The sequence below is a fragment of the Phoca vitulina genome, unplaced genomic scaffold (assembly GCF_004348235.1).
Source record: "Phoca vitulina isolate PV1807 unplaced genomic scaffold, GSC_HSeal_1.0 scaffold3, whole genome shotgun sequence".
Lineage (NCBI taxonomy): Eukaryota > Metazoa > Chordata > Mammalia > Carnivora > Phocidae > Phoca > Phoca vitulina.
In genome coordinates this window covers 68,078,638-68,100,059 of record NW_022589706.1, presented here as the reverse complement: position 1 = coordinate 68,100,059, position 21,422 = coordinate 68,078,638, and the positions used below count along the sequence as shown (strand labels likewise).

General features: G+C 34.5%; 1 protein-coding gene across 7 annotated transcripts in view; it reads right to left on the bottom strand.

The window, feature by feature from the left end:
• The window catches only part of CCSER1 (coiled-coil serine rich protein 1), a 1,349,277-nt gene that overhangs the window by 1,307,954 nt on the left and 19,901 nt on the right, over nucleotides 1–21,422 (bottom strand). Inside the window, exon 3 of one of the 7 annotated variants that reach the window (XM_032400829.1) lies at nucleotides 10,576–10,650. The exons of 5 other annotated variants lie outside the window; for them this stretch is intronic. The gene's annotated coding sequence lies outside the window, so the exon portion shown is untranslated. Of the gene's footprint in view, nucleotides 1–10,575; nucleotides 12,134–21,422 lie in introns of those variants that run through there. One more of the 7 variants, XM_032400830.1, reaches the window with a different exon arrangement.

Genomic DNA, 21,422 nt, shown 5'->3' with positions numbered 1-21,422 from the left:
TAGCTCTTAACCAACAGTCTTAGCCACTTTTCACTTATATGATGATGTTCACTTTTAAGTGTTATTTGTTACCAAATCCATGAAATACTTACTGAATACCTATATATCCCCTTTTTCAGTTTCTCAGTTCTTAATGGTAGTGATGCTAGTGCATCAGATATGCAGAGGTTAGATGCCTGCAAGACAGAATGTGCTTTCAATGATTCAAAAAAGGACTTTTAAGAAAGTGGCTGTCTGATAAAAGATTAATATCCAAAATATATAAGGAATTCCCACAATTCAACAGGAAAAAAAACTCTAATAACCCAATTTTTAAATGTGCTAAAGACTTAAATATTTCTCCAAAGAAGACATACAAAAAGCCAACAGGTATAAATATCAAAGTAAATAAATAAATAAATAAAAACCTCAGTGTCATTAATCATCAAGGAAATGCAAATCAAAAGCACAATGTTCTATCACCTCATACCTGCCAGGTTGGCTATTATCAAAAAGAAGACAAAAAATGTTGGTAAGGATATGGAAAAATAAGATCCTTTGTACACTACTGATGGCAATGCAAAATCGTAGAGCTGCTATTAAAAACAGTGTGAAGGTTGGACAGCCACATGCAGAAGAATGAAACTGGACCATTCTCTTACACCACACACAAAGATAAACTCGAAATGGATGAAAGACCTAAATGTGAGACAGGAATCCATCAAAATCCTAGAGGAGAACACAGGCAGTAACCTCTTCAATATTGGTCACAGCAACTTCAAGCAAAAATGAACTACTGGGACTTCAAGATAAAAAGCTTTTGCACAGCAAAAGAAACAGTCAACAAAACTAAAAGGCAACCCACAGAATAGGAGAAGAAATTTGCAAATGACATATCAGATAAAGGGCTGGTATCCAAGATCTATAAAGAACTTACCAACCTCAACACCCAAAAAACAAATAATCCAGTCAAGAAATGGGCAGAAGACATGAACAGACACTTCTCCAAAGAAGACATACAAATGGCTAAGAGACACATGAAAAAATGCTCCACATCACTAGCCATCAGGGAAATACAAATCAAAACCACAATGAGATACCACCTTACACCAGCTAGAATGGCAAAAATTAAAAAGACAGGGTACAACAAATGTTGGTGAGGATGTGGAGAAAGGGGAACCCTCTTACACTGTTGGTGGAAATGCAAGCTGGTACAGCCACTCTGGAAAACAGTATGGAAGTTCCTCAAGATGTTAAAAATAGAGCTACCCTATGACCCAGCAATTACACTACTAGGTATTTACCCCAAAGATACAAATATAGTGAAAGGAATGGGCATATGTACCCCAATGTTCATGGCAGCAAAGTCCACAACAGCCAAACTGTGGAAGGAGGCGAGATGCCCTTCAACAGATGAATGGATAAAGAAGATGTGGTTCATATATACAATGGAATATTACTCAGCCATCAGAAAGGATGAATACCTACCATTAGCATCAACATGGATGGGACTGGAGGGGCTTATGCTAAGTGAAATAAGTCAAGCAGAGAAAGACAATTATCATATGGCTTCACTCATATGTGGAACATAAGGAATAGTGCAGAGGACCATAGGGGAAGGGAGGGAAAACTGAATGGGAAGAAATCAGAGAGGGAGACAAACCATGAGAGACTGTGGACTCCGGGAAACAAACTGAGGGTTACAGAAGGGAGGGGGAGGGGGTAACTGGGTGATGGACATTAAAGAGGGCACGTGCTATGATGAGCACTGGGTGTTATACACAACTAATGAATCACTGAACACTACATCATAAACTAATGAAGCACTATATGTTGGCTAATTGAACATAAAAATAAAAATAATAATAAAAACCAGTGTGAAGGGAGAAAAAACAGTATGGAAGTTCCTCAAAAAATTAAAAACAGAACCATCATATCATCTAGCAATAACACTACTGAGTATTTATCCAAAAGTACTGAAATAAGGATCTTGAACAGATATTAGCACTCCCACGTTTGTTGCCAAGAGGTAGAAACAACCTATGTCCATCAACAGATGAACGGATTAAGAAATTATGGCATATACATATAATGAAATATTATTCTTCCTTAAAAAATAATATTCTGCAACAGATGCCACCATAGATGAACCTTGAAAACATTATACTACGTGAAATAACATAGTGACAGGGAGACAAATACTGCACGACTCCACTTAAACGACGTATCTAAGTCAAATTCACAGAATCATGGAGTAGAATGATGGCTTCCAGAGGCTGGGTGGAGAGGTGAACAGGGAGTTACTAATCAAAGGGTATAAAGCTTCAGTTAAGCAAGATGAGTAAGTCCTAAAGATCTGCTGTACAACACCATACAACAATACTCTTAAAAATGTACCTTTAAAGATCTCATGCTAAGGGGCGCCTGGTGGCTCAGTCGGTTAAGCATCTGCCTTCAGCTCAGGTCATGATCCCAGGGTCCTGAGATCAAGCCCCGCGTCAGGCTCCCTGCTCAGCGGGGGGAGTCTGCTTCTCCCTCTCCCCCTGCTTACTGCTCTGCCTGCTTGTGCTATCTCTCACAAAAAAAAAAAACAAAACAATTAAAATCTTTTTAAAAAATAAAATAAATAAATAAATAAATAAATAAATATGTAAGACCTATAAAAAAAGAAGGTGGCTGATTTCATAATAATGAGGAAACAGAGGGAAGAGTTTTAGAAACAACTATCTCTTCACTCTTAACTTAGACTTAATTTTGAGTTGTCTTATGTACTCAAATAAGCCGGTTCCATCTTTAAAAAATATGTATACAATTAAAAATATTGCCAAAGAACCATCTTTACATTTCTCCACCAAATGTAACAAAAGCAAAAATAGAATATAGTAATACTATCTCCAACAATTTTCCTATTTTAGAAAATCAAATATGTTTATGGAAAATTTTTCAGTAGCCATAAAGAAATGTAGCCTACTTTTTGAAATTTTTTATCTTTTCTTTCCCATAATACATTAGAGGTGCTTCAACTCTTCTAACATGATAGATAGGATTATTGTATATTTATATTAGAGATGCCTTTTAAAAAATGCCACAGGTACCAACCAATAAAAGTTTTAGATCAGTGGATAAACAAAACCATGAAAGATTTGTTAGTATGCTTATAATTATACCAGCTAGAAATAATGGAGTTTAACTGGATAAAGATAGATAGGGTTAAACATTAGGAAATAATTTCTAATAAAAACAGCAATTAAGACTATACAAGAACAATTCAAAGAAGTTACTGGACATCCATGAAACTGTTAAAATACTTTAACTTATATCTCAGAAAATACATTATACATGTTGGGGACATGCAAGTAGACAAATTTCCACTCTTGTCAAATTACCTATTTACTCCAGATGCTACTCTTAGCTTATCTCTGGGCTCTCTTCTATTTTAAACTTATTTTTTTCTCTTAAACATAGCATGTTTTCATTCAGATATTTTCTTCAAGGAAAGAAAACTGATTACTTGTTCTGATTGTTCCTGCCGTGTACTATATTCTTTATAACACAAAGCAATAGCTGTGTAACCTAACAAGAATAACTGCTTACACAAGCATCACTAGAAGTCTGATAATTTACAGAAACTAAAAAACAATCTCCCTGAGGGTGTGTGTGTGTGTGTGCCCACATGCGTGTGTGTGTGTCAAAGTTTCTCTGTCAGGATAAATGGTGAGCAAAAACAACCCTGAGCATTCAACACTTATTTAGCCATTTCCAGAGATTACTATTTATCCATGTATCAAAAGAATTTCACATTTGGGGAACATATCATACAGAATTTCATTGAAAACTACAAGCACTCTTAAAATTATATGCATAATTTAATCACCCAAACTTCTCTCCTTAGGAGCAAAATGATAATTCCATACGTCTTGGAAACATTACAATTGTCTTTCAAGGATGTATTATTGTGCCATACTACTGTCATTTCATAAGTCCAGCATGTTAATTTGGTACAGTTTATCCCACTTTGCTCCCATGTTTTCTCACCTATTGAGTGGGAATGAATTATTCTTTACAGGATACCCAGGACACTCATTAACACTTATTTATATTCCATTTTCCTCAGTAAGGACACATAATACTATAATAAATGTCACATTTTGAACTCATAGTTTTCTATAGAAAAGACTTCACTACTTCAAACAAAAATTAACATCAAATATTTTATTTTTCAAAAAAGCCAACATAAAATGGCTAATTAGAATACTGCCCTAAAAACGGGGGGGGGGGGGGGGGGGGCGCGTAGCAGAAATAGAAAAAAAAAATTTCCATCAGAGACAAATTATTTCCATTTATTAAAGCCGTCTAGTTTTCCTGCCAGTATTTTTACTATAATCTTAATAAGCTTTATTTTAAAACAAAAAGAAAAAAAACAGAAAAACCCAGAAATGCCAATTTTGCAAAAATTCCAGAAACACTTTCCTATTTGTGTTCTAAATTCATTTGGTTATACTAAATTGCTGCATTTTAGATTCAAACACACTACAACAATTTTTACTTTCAAAATAAAATAATGCATTCCAAAAAATGTAGTATCTCTACACTCCCATTTAGGAAATAAGTGCTACTTGCCATGCCTGCCCTGCTGTGTAAATAAAACATGGTCAGAATAACCAGAATGAGGCATCCTCCTGAAAATATAACATATTTTATGACATGCTATGAGAAACCTTATGGTTTCTGCAGAGTTTATAATGGAAAATGCACAAAAAGACCCAGACTTGTAACGAAAAGCAGGAATAGCTCCTTGATTCCAGGCTTACAAATGCAAAGATGAATTTAGCCTCCATCAGAGTGATATTTTTGGGGGGTGTAGAGGGTGATGTTTTGAGGAGGTCTGTGGGAAGTGATACAAGAGGAATAAAAGAGTGGATAAGTCTCAGTGACCACTTCAGTAAGACAACATATTCACAGAAGAGCAATCTCTAAGTCTACCAGAACAACACTATTCTCCACATTTGAAATGATTACTGACTCCTCCTCAAGCAGGGGCTACCCACCCGATTAGGGATCCGAAGATGAAATTGATAGCCTAGTGCATTTATCCTATGGCAAAATCAGCTTAAACGTCCAAGGAACCTTTCAAATAAAAAGGGAAATTGGTGAGTTTGTTGCCACTGCTGCGGCAGTCCGTGTTTTCACTTAGATTGAAAACATCAACTGTCAGAGATCATCATCTTCATTCCCTTTATAAACTATTTTCTCTTCTCTTACCCTGCAACTACAGGAAAATACGGCTTATTTTAAAATGAACTGCTCTTTGATAGCTGAGCATACATCTATCATGCCTTTCATATTCAGAGATGATGTTCACGATCTTGTCATTATCCATGTGTCCTGGATGCTCAGTTTATCTGAAAATATCATGGTAAATTTTACCAGAGGGCGCTTTTTATATGCTGCTGGTAAAGTCTGTCACTTCAGCTCTGTATCTTTGCTTCATGTACCAATGCAACTTTGCAACCCCTTTCCTCATGTTTTGCTCAGAATGTAATGCTAACTCATTTATCAACAGCAGGTTGTTTTATTATGAAATAAGGGAATGTGACTTACAGCAGCCTAACTAATTTGTATCCAGAGAATAACCCAGTGACCTAAGCTACATTTGATTTATTATACTCACTAGAATTGCCTGGTTCCCATTCAACCCCCACAGGGAAATTGTGGGCCTCCCCGGGAGGTCCCTTCTAATTTTAAGGTCTTCCAGATATTCCTCATTCTGAAGTTTAAAGATGATAAAATAAAAATAAACAAACAAATAAATTGAAATAATCTGGACCTATCATAGTGTTAACTACTTGGGATGGTACTTCGGTTCTAGGAGTCCTCAGTTTCTGGATACCCACAGAAGGTCCTAAGCCAAATTCATGGGGAAAAAAATTTCAGGCAAAATTTGCCCTCCAGAAATACCCCTCAGGAAATCACCAACCTCAAGAGGGGATTCCTTTCTCTGTGTGCTCTGACAGACCTCTGGATAGTGGGACATGTTTGACACAGTTCATAGTACAGACCCATGCACTGTATTTAATTAAGAAAGTAGCATCTTCTCACTGATGAAGTCAGGGCCTTTTCATTTTTTCTCCTCTCCAGGACTTCTCTTCTGAAGTTTTAAAAACTACATCCTTGTTTCTGAAGCTCTTTTACCAATCGATCCCTTTGATATTATGATGACTGCACACACCTCAACATCCATTCCTTTTTCTTCCTTATAACTCTACTTCCTGAATTCACTTAACCTGAGTGTTTCTGAAGGCTCAGTTTGGTGCCCATTGCCCTTCTGGCAACATATTGCCCACAAATTGTTACTGGTCAGAATTAAGAGTAATTCATGTTTATTTCATTTCACACAAGTATGGATCTATAACTAGGGTTAAAAAAAAAAACTGGTTCTTTATGACAAATAGTTTGAGAAGCGTATCTCTGGATGGTTATATTCCTCAACTGTAATGACTGGTCAATATCAAGGTCACTCAGACAGACTGAGGCAATTTCCAGCATTTCAGGATCAAGCTCAATTGAATTCCCTTAATTCACTTTTGTCTGTCCCAATACCTTTTTCCTGATAAGTAGAAGCCCCTCGGTCACTAATCTTGTTCTGGAGTGCAATGTCCTAGGAGTCTCAGACAAGTACTGGGGCAGAGCACTGCTCTTCGGTGGTATGTGATTAAAGTGAACAATCCAAAAGGTAGAATCCTGTAATGGAACCAAAGTCGATCCAAACCATCTCACTGTATCATCAATACAAAAAGGCTAGGCACGAGGTTAAAGGTAAAAAGGTGAGGAATAGGAAAGAAAGCAATCATTTTTCTCTTGCTTGACAAAATAACCAAGGTCATTTTCATAGGTCACTAATTCTTTTTTAGTGATTCATCACTTACATATCACACCCAGTGCTCATTATAACAAGTACCCTCCTTAGCACCTATCACCCATTTAGCCCATCCCCCACCCACCTCCCTCCATCAACCCTCAGTTTGTTCCCTATAGTTAAGAGTCTCTTCTGGTTTGCTTCCCTCTTTTTTTTTTTTTTTTTCCTTCCCATAGGTCCACCTGTTTTGTTTCTTAAATTCCACATATGAGTGAAATCATATGGCATATTTCTTTCTCTGATTTATTTTGCTTAACATAATATACTCTAGCTCCATCCATGTCATTGCAAATGGCAAGATTTCATTCTTTTTGATGGCTAAGTAATATTCCATTACACACACACACACACACACACACACACACACATATACACATCTTCTTTATTCATCAGTTGATGGACATGTGAGTTCTTTCCATAGTTTGGCTATTGTTGATAATGCTGCTATACACATCAGGGTACATGTACCCCTTCAAATCTGTATTTTTTTGGGTAAATACCTAGTAGTGCAATTGCTGGGTCGTATGGTAGCTCTATTTTTAACTTTTTGAGGAAGCTCCGTACTGTCTTCCAGAGTGGCTGTACCAGTTTGCATTCCCACCAACAGTGCAAGAGGGTTCCCCTTTCTCCGCATCCCCATCAACATCTGTTGTTTCCTGTGTTGTTAATTTTAGCCATTCATAGATAGGTTACATATTATAGGTTGCTATGGTCAGTTTCAGATTCTTTAAGAGCATTGATTAAACCTGAGCAATTACAATCTGGCAGGATGGAGACTCAATGTCAACATGAAGATGGCTTGCTTTATTTTTCTTAAGTTGTACCTGAACCATTGCCATGCTTCCTGAGAACTCTCAGACTAATATGTAGGATTTTCTGAGGAGGATTGTCTTGAGCCCACCAGGCTCTGAGGTGGGGTATGGCATGCATTATTTGAGGCAATTGCAGAGCAGGATTGCTTCCAATAAAAGTGGATTGACATTCTCTCACCTCGGCCTTTCCCCCCTGAATGAATGGTAGGAAGACAAATTCTTATCTCTGACGAACTTTTAAGTTTTGGGGCTCTCAGTGTCTGAGACAACACTCTCCTTCTGGGTCAGCCTATTTGCATTTGCATACCTTTGTACCAATTCTTTCTCATATATTTCAACTTTTTCTTTGTGTATCTTTATCCCGCTTCCTTTCAAAATACAACTCAATTCTCATCTCCTCCATAAAGCCTTTTTAGGTTACTTTAACTCTGAGTTCTTCTAGAGCAACTGTCGATCTAACTCACAACTGAAATTATCAACATATAAGAATTCAATGTTGGGGCGCCTAGCTGGCTCAGGCAGTTAAGTGTCTGCCTTCAGCTCAGGTCATGATCCCAGGGTCCTGGGAGTCTCCTTCTCCCTCTCACTCTCCCCCTCTGTGCTCTAATAAATTTTTTTTAATTATTAAAAAAAAGAATTGAATGTTAATTTCACATGCTATCATCTCTTTTCTTATCCAGTTGATTTAACATGAGGGAAGAACATGACCTTTTCACCCAGGCAGACTAATATGAATTCCAACTCAGTCACTATCCACCTGTATAAACTTTGGCAACTTTCTGACTTCTCTGACCCTCAGTTTCTCCACCTTTATTATTAAAATAATGCTATTGACAATTCTATAAAATACCCATACCAATATGGACACATCCCTTCCTCAAATTGTTTACAGAATTCTTGAGAATGGAAATCATGTCTTGTTTTTTCTGTACTCTCTATCCCTTATGGAAAATAGTATATATGAAGTATTCAATAAAATTAGTGGGCTTAAGGTTGTGTTTTAAAAAGGGTGTTGGAACATGTTTATTAAGAATTCTTCTAATTGTACAACTCCAACATTTACTGCTGTCTCATGGTACATCCTCTCTCACTGTGCTGCTAAGTAAAGAAGTCTAGTAATCTCCTTACAATATACTAATCCCCACAGACTGTAATAATTATGACTTCAAGGGACTTACACTGTGGAATTTGCTTCTAAGTGAAGAAAAACTTCTGAAGTGTTTTTAACTTAAAACATCTTTATTATTTGGAAGTCACACTGGCAGATTACCAAAAGCAACCCAAATTAATAAGGGTATTATTAAAAAGCCTTTTAAGAAAAGGCTATATCTTAGTCAAGAGAAAGCTGAATATTTAATAGTAGTAAATGGTTACTTTACATCATGAATATTCTGTTCTCATGAGGGCAGACTGGCACATCAAGAGTTAGGTGAGGTTTTAGGTAAGTTTTAATAACAATGTTTTTGAGATTTTAATAAATGCTCAAAAGACTATTTTCTTAAGCCAAATATTTTTAAAAATATTTTTAAATATTTAAATATTAACTACATGCTTAAAGCAATTTTCAATGATTAACTTTGTTGTTTATGCTTTAATATTTAGGCAGATGGTAAAAGATGATAAAGGAATGTTAGCTTTTATTAAGTCAGGTATGTATGGGGTTGGAGAATAGAAAGGTATTTCAAGGTTCTTTTCACATAGCCATGGTCACATATCAATAAGTTAGTTTGTAAGGTAAAAACAACAATAAAACATTATAAATCTCATCTATGATAGTAACATTAGGTATTGAACCTTTTAGATGCCCAATTTCTACAGAAATCTAATTTCTGAAATAGAAACACTAGCATGAAGCAAATTGTTTGTAGATATACTACCTATCTCCCAGAGTTGAAGGTCTGGCCACCTCTGACTAAATATACAGTATACTGTTTTATAACATAGGATTGTATATTTATATTTTCCTATATGTTGCTATTCTAATCTTCCTATTCTTTGCAATATGAGTTGTACTTGTAAACTCATATCTTGTAACTCCATTCTTAAATTCTGGAAATGAACATCTCTAGCTTTATCTTGGTCTTCCCTAGAGATTTCAACACTGAACTAATGACCCTCTGGTATCACTCACTCCCAGTTTATCATCTCAAATACACTTCTACTTCTTGAACTCACCTTGCTTCACCCTCCACTACAAAACTTTTAACCCCATCAACCCTCACTATTCAGATTCCCTCCCCTATGACAACAAGGCCTTTAAGGTTAATGAATGCTCAGATACTGATCTGTGCTTCACTCTACTTGAACATTTATCATGTTTGTATGCCATTATAATAGAATCCTACAATTGCAATCTATTTACATATCTGTCCTCTCCAACAGACAATATGATTCATGAGGTCAAAAAGAGTTTTTATTTATTGTTTTACCTCTATAACTGATACAGGAACTGATAAAAGTAAGAATTTAATGACTGTTCATTGAATGAATAAATGAAAGCAGACTCAGTTTCTTCCCCTTTCCAAGATAGTTTGGTTCTAAGCCATTCTCAAAGGAGTAAGTCAACAACAGGGTAATACTAGCACAGTTTCAGGAATTCCAATTCAAGTATATTCCCCAAACTAAACATTTTAGGCACAACCATAACTAAACCAACAATTAGATTAAAATCCTTTTTAAGAACAGGAGTCATTTTTTTTTTTCCTATTCTTACAGAGCTTAGAATAGTTTTAGGCACATTTTAAACAAATAGCCTTTAGTGACTTTCAAGTGTAGGTACAGCACGGGCTAACTGTGTTTAGTGAAACTTAATATCTGGCACAGTTGGTATCAGAGAATATTCTATCAACTATAAGACATAAGCATTACCAAGGTCAAGATTCTAGATCCTCATAAACAGTGTCAAGTAAATAATGGACTCCTCTTTGAAGCTGAAGATTAGAACTAGAAGAAAAAAAGAGAGAGAGATGTAGTTGGTGATTTTCAAAATGTTCAAATTGTGGAACACCTATATGTCTTTGTATTTTTGGCAAAAAACACCATCAAATGGTATTTCATTCATCATCATTCTGACTTACGGTCTATCTCTGCATGTTATCATATTCATAAAACACCAGAGTCCAAAAGACTCAAAAAAGATAATCCAAAACCATGCCAATATTCAAGAGGCAGCAAAGGGTAACTGGGGGAAATGGGATATAGGGGTGGTGGGTGAGAGAATTTGGATTTCTATACAACAGAGTAAAATATCCCAAAAACCCTCTTTAGATAAAGTCACATTCCACACAGTAATTGCTTCAATTTCTCTCCTCTCTTCTTTCTCCATTTCTGTAAGAATTCTAGGCTACCTCTCATTTTCCTCTTTTTATTTCTAGACCTATTAATTGACATTATTTTACTGGGTCTATTCTTTTTAGTCTGCTTCTAAAAATATCCAGTTAGCTGTATGTCCTTTCTTATGTAACTCAATCTACCATAATTGCTAGTTCATCGCTCCTATCCACTACCTTGATTATCAAAAAGATGTCAAGAGCCAGCAATACAAGCACAGATTCTTTAGCCAAAACCACTGAAGAAAAAATTACAACTATTCTTTGAGCTTTTTTGTGATTGTTATCATATCTTAAATAACTAGCTATAAATTTTTATGTTAAAATACAAATGTTAACCACTAGAATGGATTCTGGCATAGACAAACAATACTAGGAGTCAAAATTTGAAGAAAAAGTTTTAAAACCTTAAAAATTTAATAAATTGCAGCTATTACTTCCCTTCATGATTTGAAAAAGAAAAAGCCCTTATTCAATTTATGCTATGGAACACCTTTGCATAGCTCCTGAAAGGCTACTAGGCCATAGAGGTTTCAGAACTTTTAGGTTAATAGGAGGTAGTAATTCAGGAAGCAGTCACAACTGCCAGAAAGCCTTGTTGACCTAAAGATGTGACATCTTAAAGGTGCATGCAAGCCCCTGTGACAAATATGAACCAGGACAGCAGCAGACACCTAGCTAGGAAAACTGAAAAAAAGTGCATCCAAATTCAACACTTTGCCAAAAAAGATGTTTAGCAGCAATGGCTAGAAAATCTCAAAAATTTCAAAAGAATGCTCTTCTTTTCAGTATGTCAAGGCCAACAAAGCATTACTAGTGAATATACTTTCCGCCCCACCCACTTTTATTCCTACTTTATTGTTGACAAATCCAGAAAGTCAAGTGGTATGAAGAGATTCTCAAACACCCATTAAGTTAATAGTCCTAACCTTTTTGGAGGGCAAATCTAGAAAAACAAAGTTAAAGATTATATAATAATCTAGGCCTACCTCCTTTGCCATCTACATGACCTTGGTGAAGTTACTTCACCTTCCTCTATCTTAGATCTCTCATTTTTAAACAAGAATGATAATAGAAAATACTTCTTTATCATTGTGAATTAAATTAGATAATACATGTAAAATATCTAGAAAAGCTTTAGGCAGAAAGCAAATATTTAATCAATGTGAATTAATAACATGTAGGCTGCCTGGATGGCTTAGTCGGTTGAGTATCCAACTCTTAATTTCGGCTGAGGTCATGGTCTCAGGGTTGTGAGATCAAGCCTCACGTTGGGCTCCACACTGCACGTGGAGCCTACTGAAGATTCTCTCTCTCTTTCTCCCTCTGCCCCTCCCCACCTACGTGCACACACTTTTCTTTCTCTAAAAAAAAAACAAACAAAAAACAAAAATAAACAAACAACATGTAGAAAAAGTATGGGTTTATAAACTCAAAATTGAAGTTCTCTTCATTCCTCTCTGCACTAATAGAGGGAACTATCTAATTCCTTGATCAAAAGTAAAAATATAATTTCCCCCATATTTTCATCACTATCGAAAGACTTAATTATAGCAGATAGATGAAGGAAGTAAACCAAATTCAAGGCCTAGGAAACAAAAATGTATAAATTCTAAGTCAGTTAAGAAATCTGTTTTCTTTCTACATAGCTATTTGCTCCACTGCTAAATATAATTAAGAAATATTTTTATATTATCTATATTTACAACATTAAAAACTACTTATCACATTTACCTGTCTTTATCAATGCAATGATTAAATTTTGCTTCATAAAGAAAAATATCAGAAAACTGTTCAATATTGATGAATGAGAAAGCACAAATAAATTTAAAGATGATTTTATTTGACTGTGAGTAAACAGCCATCACTAAACTAAATGGCAAAAAATCTGAAAAGTAATAATCATGTTTCTCCTCTTATAAAATATATAAAAACATAATAAATCCAAACAAACATACGAATAAAAAATAATCTCAAATTGTGACATATCTGAATAATTTCCTTAGTTCCTTACTCCCTAGGTAAAGACATAAACTGTTTTAGATTATTCACTTAAGCGATTCTCTAGGGACCTGAAATATTAACATACTTATCTAAACCACTGTTCCTGACACTCTCTAATCCACCATTTTTTAAGAACATGGTTCTCCTTACTTTTATATTCAAATACTGATTTATTATAAATTCAGTGGGTAAAATTCTCAGGAGGCTATCCTTATAAACTATGGAAGAACAAAAGGAACTGCTTTTTGTCATAGATCAAAAGGTAGCAACACATCTTTGCAGCACCCTGCTGCTTCTGAATTAATTTAGCTTATTTATGACTCACTGGACTCGCTTCTTGTCACTGCTTAAGTCACTTCCTACCACTGTGAGGGTTTTGATGTCTTGACTTTTTTTTTTCCCCAGATTACTAGAATACTGGTTAGGATACTGGCACTATAAAAAATAAGTTTTAGAAGCTCTTTTCCAAGTGTGATACACAATCCATTGGTGTTAACTTTTACATAGAGAAGGATAAATGCTAGCATTAATAACTAATTTCAAAAACAAACCTAATTTTAATTACTTTTTGTCCAAAATGTCTTTATCAGATGCAGAAATAATAAAGGAAGAATATATATAATCATGCTATTACAATCATTAAATATGAATGGAACATGAAAACTTACTGTGCCAGACCACATAAAATACATAAATACATAAAATACCAATCTTTCAAATTGGGAAAAGAAAAAGGGAAAAACACATTAATGAAGGAAAGTCCTCTGTTTTGCACTCAGGAGAAAATAAATAAGGCAGTTAGTCAACAAAGTGAGCTTGCCATCAAAAAGAAGTTCAGCCTGAGAGGACCTACAGCATTCTACACCCACACAAATTTCACCAATTTATACCATTCCCACTTTACCACACTCCACCTTCCAAGACAACATCAGGGTTGTTTTTTTTTTTTATAATTATTATTTTTCACCTTCTAAATCAGGAGAAGAGACCTCATATTGATATTCTTTCTATACAAAGCAAAATTTCTCTTACTGCTTGAAAAATTGTATTGTACAGAAAGGAGCCCTTTAATTTCACAGAGTTAAAAGTTTTAAAGTGATTATTATAGTGGTTTTGTTTGAATTAATTACAGCAAATGCAGTTAATCCAGCAACAAGTATGCAAATTCTATAGTTCTGTTACCTCATTTACAACATCTGAATAAAAATAATGTCTCTAAAAGTTGATAGGAGTAATAAATGATTTATTACATCTAAGCCATTAGTACAGTGCTTGGGAGATAGGAAGTGCTAAATAAATGTTAACTGTTAATAAAATCCAACTATACAATCTGCTCTTATTCTACAGGGAGGAAGGGTGTAAAGAGCAGGTACATACTATAAACTTACAGTAACTCAAATAAAGATCATCGGTGAGAAAGAAAAACACACAGAATGAACAAATGCATGAAAGGAAACTTTTAAGACTTCACCAGTTTATGTAGAGCAAATTCACTTTTGTCTTTACATTCACTTAAGATACAGTATCACAAGCTGGCATTTTTATCAAGTATCTTTATGGGCAGGCAGTTTTATTTTTACATGATTTATATCTTTGGTGGCTTATCTTTTTGGCAGCTGGATTTGAATTTTAAAAGTCTTAGTTTCTAGGGAATTTATTAATTGTGGTATATGTGGCATTTGGCAAAAAACATCACACCAAAGCATACTGATGGTTTAGTCACATGGTTGACCGAGAGCCCTAGGATCATCAACAGATTGTTCCCAATTTCACTTTACTTCAGAATTTTTTTTGTCTAAATCTTCATCAATTTCCTTTCTCTCTGGTCTTCCTTTGCAGAGCTATTTTTTCCACCAGTTCTTTCCATTCTATTTCTTCCCACAGCCTCTAATATCAAGCTTCATTACCTATTTTATCTTCCCTGTGATTCAAGATTTCCCTCTCCAATGGAATCTCCCTCCAACTATAAACAGCCATTACACGCATTCATTAACCCTATTTCCAGTGCCTTTTGTAACTGCCACTTGATAAAAACTGGTGTCCCAAGGGGCTTCCAATGACCTCCTACTCATTAACCTTAATAGGCTTTTTTACAGCACTCGGGAATTTGGTCATCTTTGTTTTGAAAATCTCACCTTTATTGCATTCTTCCTCCCTGAACTGTCCTGATGGTCCTCCTAATGTTTTGGTTGCTCAATCTTATTCCTTGGCTATAGATTCTGACCCTAGGCCTTTTCTCTTTCTCCAACCTCTCCTTTGTAAATACAACCCACAATCATAGCTTCAACTGCCATCTTAATGTGCATTATTGTGATATCTATAGCATCAGTCCCATTAGGTCTGACCTCTAGATAAATTTTTAGTCTCACATTTCTAATTTCCAAATACAACTGTCCCTAGTCTACCCCCACTCCTCCAGCAAGCTACAATATCATTTTAAGGATTTACTATTAGGTGACAGTGTGCACTGATTTGAATGCAACAATTTTATGGATTCAAATCCTGTTGTGCTCTTTCAGGTTGTGTGATCCTAGGTATGTTACATAAGCTCTTCAAGTGTAAATTTTCCAATCTGTAAATGAGAATAACAACACTACCTACCATAAGATGGTTATTAAAACCACTGCATATAATATACACAAATTGCTTGACACAGTGAATAGTCATGTTCTAAGTATTTAGTAACATTAGACACTAAGATTTTAATTATTACTATTATCAAGTAGGTTTTATCAGTAAGAGTAAAAATGGCTTCACACAATGTCTGAAATAAAGTGATTCTCAATATATGTTAAGCATTCTTTATTATTCTGGCAAAACATATCAATCTGTATATCAAGCATGGAGGTAGCTATGTTAAAACAGAGTACTGAGATTACAGTCAAGAGAACTGGGTATAAAAACTAGCTCCAAAATGTAAAGCAATGTGAAACCGGCTAAGTCACTACATTCTATGAACATTAAACTATTGAAAAATTGAATTCCCAGGGCCCTAACATTCAATGGCTCTATGAGTAGCTAACTCAGTATATCCAATTAACTCTTCAAGTCCCCCTTAAATTTTTTCCTACTGTGTTCTCTCTTTCTAGGAGAGAAACCACCATCTTCTTAGACAGCTAAGCTAGACTTCTACAAACTGCCTCATGTTTTCTTCCCCATGTCAGAATATGACATCACCATTCAAACAGGAGCTAAAGCCAAAAACCATGATTCACTTGAATTACCATTTTCAAAAACCTAGCACTGGAAAGTTTAAATCCTAATAGCAACTCTTAGCTTATTAATCTACTGCACAAAAGACTTAGTGCTTCACATCATCTACAGAATAAATCCCAAATTTCACTGCCTAACTTTCAAGGTATTTCACCATCTGATCCCAATTTATCCTTCTGCTGTCATTTCTTACAACTTCCCTTCAGGTACTCTCTACCCAGCCAAACTGAACTACAGCCGTGTTCTGAACTACACATACATGGTATTTTCTTTCCTTCATATGTTCACACAATCCACTGTGCCTGAATGTCCTTCCTGATGTCTGAATGTCTAAATCACTCCAGCAGACATTGCAGACTGCCTACTCAGGATCCATTTTCCCTTTCCCATCTCCAACAAACATGCATTCTCAGTGCAATATCCCAAAACTCTGCAGCTGAATACTCAGGGAAAATTAAGTCCCATTTCCAACTCCAGGGACAAGCCATGGCTTACTTAGACCAATATGCACATTCCTCCATCCTGGCCACAGGATAACAGTAAACATGTATCCTAGGTATTCCAATCAAGGTAGATCTCAGAATACTTCCTTAAAATACTAGCGCAGTATTTCTTCTAGAGACTGTTATGCACAATTATGAGTCTCAGAATTCACTCCTGCTACCTTCCTACCAAAGAGCAGAGCTGATAACATCAGAGAGAAATAGAGCAGAAACTCTGAATGAACTGTATCTCTTCACTGTTCTCTGTGTGAATTTTTTTCAGTTATAAGAAGCAGTCAACTGCCTGTGTTATTTAGGATACTTCAACTACCCACTTGTAGGCAAAAACATTTTAAATTGATATACATACATATATTTCATGACCAAATTCAAATATAACATACAGCTGGAGTTAAGCTCTCCTTTAAAAATCATACAGTTTTTATATGAATTTTTATGACATTTACATTCTATCTATTTAGTGCATTAGGGTATATGGTGGATTTGTCATAACTTCTCCCTTAGAACACAAACCCATCAATGACAGACTCATGTCTAATTCATCTCAGTATCTTTCACAATGCTTTGTACATTGTAAAAATAGGATAAATAACTTTAATATTGAATACCTAAACAAACAGAAAAATTAACTTACGTAATTATCTCCTAGAATCAATTGTTTTTTAATAAAAATATAAATTATCTTAGTTTTCTCTCCAGTTGTATTCTTTGCAACATGCATCTTCTTAATCACATAAAATATTGTGAAACTTTATCAATGTATTCTAGAGTTTTAAGATTTAAAAGCGTTAAAAGAGGACACCTGGGTGGCTCAGTCAGTTAAGTGTCTGCCTTCAGCTTGGGTCATGAGCCCAGGGTCCTGGGATGGAGTCCCATGTCAGGCGCCCTGCTCAGCAGGGAGTCTGCTTCTCCCTCTACTTTTACCCCTTCCCCCTGCTCGTGCTTTCTCTCTCTCAAACAAATAAATAAAATCTTTTAAAAAAATTAAAAGGAAAGTGTATATTAAACATCAAATGCCTGTTAATCTCTTTTGTAGCTTCAATATCAGTATTCCATTCTAAATGACTGGTGTAAAATTTAAATTGTAAAGAAAAAATACCAGATTATAGATTTTATAAATCCTACAGAATCACTTTAAAATTAAACATCTTCAAACAATTAGGTATTGAACATATTGTATCTAAGTAATTCCTAAATTGAACATTATATACTTTTTGCAGAAGCCCTGTATCATCATGTTTCTTGATAAATCTAAAATATAGTACTGACAATATATTAAAATGCTACCCAGATAATTTTACCTGTGTTGGCTTCTCTTATTCCATTTCTTTTATTCACTACCATTTCATTTTACATAGGTACAATTTTCTTAGGTATATCTGAAAGTGTTTCAGGCACAAATTTTCATTATTCAGCAAAAGGAGGACTTCAGTTATAATTGCTTTGACAGCTTTGCTTTAAATCTTTCATATTCTCATTCATGCTAATCAACCAAGCAAGTCTTTGTCAACCCAGAGCGTGACTGTGGCATCTTTTTTTGAATCAAATGCTTTACTTTTGTGAGGGAGGGAGAAAAAAATACAATAATCTATTCAATAAGATTTTAGTGATGGTGTTTTAAATAAACTCCAACCACAAAACAATAAAAGAATACCAACATGATGAGAAATATTGGCTAAATATATTTCTTCATTGAACTAAACTATTTAGATTTCTAAAGAGACCAGTTATTAAAGTCATCTATACATAAATACTAAACCTAGGCACTACATCAAATATATTTTCTATAAAGATATTTAGCTTTACTACAGCTGGATTACTTAGTAAGATAATGGGTTTTTCTTTTTAATAATTACAGTGTTGTATACATGAAAAGATCATGGTAGTCAGTACTGGTTTTAACAACATATTGCTTATTACCTTCAGGACATTGACAGGGGTGATGAAGATGAATGGGGTACAAGTACAAATAAATGTTTTTATGTTCAGAATGTTTCACATGCTAGTAATGACCTTAAAAAAAAATGTGAGTTTCTACACATATACAATGGTCACAAACCATGCATCTCTTTTATTTAAAGTGTCAAGAGGCAGGATTGATGACGTGTGTCCCCACTAATGACTAGGCAAGAACTTAGATATCTGTGAAACCCCACATTTTTCTCATATCTGCAACTGACATTACTGTGGGGTCCCTATTCAAAAAGAACAGAAAAATAAATTTTAAATACAGACTAATATTGATTTTTATTCCTTTGGAAAATCGAATACAGCTCAGGAAGTCAGCATAAACACTGGTGATTTCAGACTTTTTTATTCCACTGTCCCATCTATAAAGTTTCTCTTTTACACTGGAAAACATAAGGTGATTGATTTTAAGTATGATATAGACAACTAAGAAAAATATGTTGGTCTGCTTTCCATTTTATTAAATGTTTCTATTTTTCCTGTATCACTAAATATTTTAGCGAAGTTTTAAATAATTTCAAGATCAATAGGTTTGTGATAATAAAAATTTCAGCTAAAAACAAGCCTATTTCTGATTTTTAAAAATTATTTAAACAAGTTTCATGGTTCAGTTCATTATAAAATACAGCATTTCTAAAATTGTCATATAGAGGACAAAGTTATTCATGAGTTTATTTATAATTTCAATTAGTTACTTTTCTTTCCCAAGGATGAACACATTTTTTAGGAATCACTACAAGTTAGGCTTGACTAAAAGGAAATCAGACATCTATCTACTAACCCACCTGCCCTAAGTTATTTCCCGGTTGATACTGGGTTAATAGCACTACCTCTTTGAACTGGCGGGTAAATCCTAAAAGTGATATCAATACTGGTTTATTAGCTGCATTTATAAATATCACTGGATTTCTAAAATAGATGTCATAAGGAGCATGAAGTTCTTACAAAATCAAAATATCTTTCACATTCTAAAATACATTTCATTACTTAAATACTTTATTAAGGATATGATCTATGTATAAAACAAAACATCTAGAAAGGTGGCTCAAGGAATCAAAAGACAATATTCCTATTCCTATGCCCTAATGGAGGAAGGAGACATACAGGGGAGTTTGTGTTAGGGGTTCTGTTTGTGAATGTGATAGCGGAAAGAACAGTTTAGCTAAAGCCAGAAGGACTGGTTAACAGTGAGATCACAGGAAATACATTTAATTTCCAATCTCAAGTGTGTCTGCTTAAAACCAAAATTAAAACCAAAATAACTGTCCAGTAAGGCTCAAGTGAGAGAGAATCTGGAAAAGTAGTTTATTGTCTAAATCTTCTCCTGAGGAATGTTGTAGTTGTGGTTGTTTACTTCAAGTAGATAGATCCCTTACCTCTCTGATTAAAAAGCCCTTTACTCTATGACCATGAGCACATCTGTGTCAACACTGCACTACAAAATATACATTATATAGAGAATAAGCATTCCTTGTATGCTTGCATTGTATTTACTATGTGGTGAACCCAGGTATACTAACCACACAAAACATATGTACATATCTTTTTTTTTATTCTGACTGAATATTTTCAAGAGACTACTACTGGGTTTTTTCAAAGCAAATCCGTGGACATTCCAGGAGATCTACAAACTACTGGAACTTACAAACACTATTTTTTTGTTTATGAACACATGCTTATTTGGGGGAAAAAAGAAGGACTGTTAATTTTCTTAACTCCCAAAAGGTACCTGTTAAGGTAAGAAGTTAAATTACTAAAACTCCCTTTTGAAACAGTCTTCTAATAAATTATTCACTCAAAATTAATCACATTCTAACTTATATAAGTTCACAATCTTAAGGAGTACTATCTTTTTTCTTTTAATAAAGTCACATTAGTATAGCCAATGGAATGGCATTCGTTTTCTAATATAAATGTAAAAATTATTTTATATGTTTGTGTTTATTAATTATTCTTCTCACTTTCAAACGTGAGATAATTTTGTCAAGGAGATTTTCTAGGATTTTAACACTCTTGCTTCCAAAACACTGAATTCTTCAAATACTAATAGTTTGAGGTACATATTTAATAAAATCATTTTTCAGAATAATTTATAGTAGCCTTTTGGGGGCTTGAATATTGCCAAAATTATTTTTATTTTCTTTCTTTTATTATTTTTAAATTGAAGTATAGTTGACACGCAATATTACTTACACTGGTTTCAGGTGGCCAATATTATTTTTATGTCTGTGGGTATCAGATGCCTAGATATCAGACATAGATATTATTATTTCAATAAACCAGAAATAATTTCTGGCTTGTGACGTTCCTTTCTCAGCAGAACACTTTATTTGATACAAACTGTTAAATAAGATAAAATGAAATTACAACTTATTCCAGAACACACAAGCTAAGCAGTCATTGACACATTGATTAATTTTTCTGTGCCTCCGTTTTTATAAACAGGCATGGGAATTAAAAACAAGCTAATTCACAAGGTTGTTCTGAGAATAAAACAAGACCATGAAAATTGAGCACTCAGCACTGTGCCTTGTGTATAAAAAGTACTCAATAACTGCGAAGTTTTTTAAGTTTTTAAACAAAGTTTTGAAAATGAAGTAGCAAATAAATTACTGAATAGAAATAAGTTAATAAATAAATAAAATGACCAATAGAGGTAGTAACCTAAAGAAAATCAAAAGAAACACTGTTTTAACTC